This window comes from Capsicum annuum, unplaced genomic scaffold (genome assembly GCF_002878395.1).
Source record: "Capsicum annuum cultivar UCD-10X-F1 unplaced genomic scaffold, UCD10Xv1.1 ctg71982, whole genome shotgun sequence".
Lineage (NCBI taxonomy): Eukaryota > Viridiplantae > Streptophyta > Magnoliopsida > Solanales > Solanaceae > Capsicum > Capsicum annuum.
The window spans coordinates 1-3,254 of NW_025881851.1; the positions used below are offsets into that span (position 1 = coordinate 1).

General features: G+C 27.0%; 1 long non-coding RNA gene across 1 annotated transcript; it reads left to right on the top strand.

Annotated features, from left to right (window-relative positions):
- Positions 1-131: 131 nt before the first annotated feature.
- LOC124894242 lies at positions 132-1,594 on the top strand. Its single transcript, XR_007051092.1, has 2 exons — positions 132-296; positions 1,185-1,594. It is a non-coding gene; the product is annotated as an uncharacterized LOC124894242 (long non-coding RNA).
- Positions 1,595-3,254: the final 1,660 nt, after the last annotated feature.

Genomic DNA, 3,254 nt, shown 5'->3' on the forward strand with positions numbered 1-3,254 from the left:
TAAGTTGTGAAGGGACGAAATTACGTGTCTAAAAAAAAGGAACTTAAATAGGATCTTAAAGATTAAAAAAACTACATATGAACTTATATAGATAATAACGAAGGAATATTGTAAGATATTTCTAAATTTTTAAATCAAACATTCATCGGTTATGAATATGAAAAGATAAGGAGGAGAAAATTTCACAGAAAAAACAACTAAAGAGGGAGAAATGCAACTGGTATTAGGCGCTACTACTATGTGATGTTGTTTAAGAAAATGAAGATTTGTCTTTATTGGTTTTATTGGGAAACTAGGTGAAAAGTTTTTTTTTTTTTTTTCCTTTATTGAATATTAGTCTTTATTGGTTTTATTGGGCTTTTATAGGTATATTAAGTAGGTGAAACTTCTTTTTATTTTTTTTCCCTTTATTACTCTAGTTTTTTGTGTTTAATAATTGTAGGAGTTAACTATAAAAATGTAAAATAAGATAAAGAAAAAAATCTAAATGATAGTCATATAGACATCAAATATCATAGCAGCTCATGTATGTCTAGTTTTAATCGTGCAATATATAAATGGAAAGAAAATTTGATTGCTTTAAAGAAGCCAAAGAAGTTTGTTCATTATAAATAGATCATAAGATTAAAAAATTAAGAAATATTTAATTTTTAAAAGAATTTCTGATAAGAAAATTAAAAAAAAACACTAAGAGACAGAATATAATATATATATATATATATATATATATATATATATATATATATATCAAATTATATTTTGTAGCATATGTATTTATATGTATGTAGCAACAGTTTGCAAAAATACAAAATACATATCGATTATAAGAGCAGTAAAAATCATATGTATTTGTATTTTTATAGCAACAGTTTGCAAAAATACAAAATATATTTTTATTGGGTTATTGGGTATAACTCAATAAGAAAAAATCGAAACCAAATCAATAACTCAATAATTTTTTTTTGATAAAACAATTAAAAATCGTTAACCTAATAACAATAAATAAATAACATTTTTATCGGTTCGATTTATTGACCGTTTTTTCACACCTCTGCACTACATTTTTGCAAGAGGATGATTCTACCGTTTGACCTTGTGACTTCGTGTTCACATGGCGGTAAATTTACTACTAACTAGAATTATGTTTTGAATTCATACTCACAAAAAAAATTCAACCCATATAGCTTAAATGTTAGATCCACCTACGCAGCAGATAAGGAAGATGAACAAAGGAGTAAGGCTCACAAAGCAATCAGAAGATTTAATGAATTATTGGTGGCCTCTGCTGTTGCTGATTTTTTACCTTATCTAAGATGGCTGGATATTGGTGGCCATGAGAAAGCTATGAAAGAGACTGCTAAAGAAGTGGACTGCCTTGTTGAAGATTGGTTAGCAGAGCACAAAAGAAAGAGGAAATAAACCAGGAGATGAAGAAGATTTCATGGACGTCATGTTGTCCATTTGTGAAGACAAAGGTCTTTATGGTTTTGATGCTGATGCCGTTATCAAAGCTACTTGTTTGGTACGGTTTTAGTTATAAACATCGTTTACAGTGGTAAAATATTTAAGATTTGAAGCTTATGATTTCTATGAACCCTTCATTTGCTTATGATTTCTTCGAACCCTTCATTTGCTTATGATTTCTGTGAACTCTGTGTGATTATTATGTATACTAGTTTGGGTATACGCGCGTGTATCTTACTTTAATATGTTACACTAAATACGATATTTGTTTAAATTGATAAAGACTCATGTAATAATAACATTCAACATCTTTTGAATATGTAAAGATTGAGGATTTATTATTAAACCTAACCTTTACCAAAAAATTTATCAAAGCCGATTGACACTCATCTAACACCTGTAAACTATAACAAAACAATGTAATGATAGAGATATGAAAACAATACAATTAAATCTAACTTTTTACACAAAAAATTCTTCAAAGCTGACGAGCATTCATCTACCACCTGTAAACTACAACAAAATAATATGATAATAGAGATATCAAAACAGTACATCTAAACTTAACCCTTTACACACAAAAAAAATTCTCAAATCAGATATATCAAAACAATACAATTAAACTTAATCTTTATCTAAATTTTTTTTTCAAATCCAGTTGATATTATCTACCACCTATAAATTATAACAAAACAACACCATAAAAGAAATATCAAAACAGTATAATTAAACCTAACCTTTATACACAAAAATTCCTCAAAGCTGATCAACAAAAATTTCTCAAAACTGATCGACATTCATTTATGACCTGTAAACTACCATAAAATAATACACTAATAGAAATATTAAAACAATACAGTTAAACCTAACTTTTACCTAAAAACATTCTTCAAAGCCGGCCGACATTCATCGACTACCTGTAAATTAAAATAAAATAATATGATAAATCTGTTAAGAAAACTGATCTATTTAACTTGATTGTGAAATTGCTATTGAAATTAGGTGAAGGTAGAAGGGGCATCCATTAACTTGGGTGGCTATCAATTTGTGTACTTTTACACCACATCGTGGATATGTCGATTGAAATTCCTTGCACGGCCCTTTGTTCCTACATTTGTGAGGGTAAATATAAATTATTACTATTTATGTATAAATACTAAAAATATTAATGAAATTTTATACCTAAACAAATTATACTATTATCACACATTCCTATTAGAATAAAGAACGAAAATTAATTTACCTTAATTAACAAATAGTACACGTAATTTATAATTTTTTCAAAAATATAAATTATTAGTATTTACTTCTACGATTGTATTTGTTTGCCAAATATAAGGTACTATAATTAGGACTCTTTAATAATGGTGATTTTTAATATATATATATATATATATTATTAGTATTTATGTATAATTATAATTTAAAAAAAATAGTAAAAAGATTATTTTGTCTAAAGGAGACTGTTTTAATGAAGGGTAAAATGTTCAAATCATGGGTGTTTTAATAGATTATAGATTATAGATTATAGATATAAATATATATTATTGATATAGGTTATAGATATAGATATAGATGTTTAGTGTATTTCTCAACGCACATACATGATTTGGGCTAAAACTGCTTGCTTGTGCCGAATCTGTACATAATCTGTATATCTCTACTTGATTTAGAATGTCAGTGAATAAAACTTAGACCAATTTTATTTATTTTTCTTACTATATATTGTGGAATGTGGAGTTGATTGCTGCAACTTTTGGGCTTGGCAGGCTATGCAATCGGCAGGTACT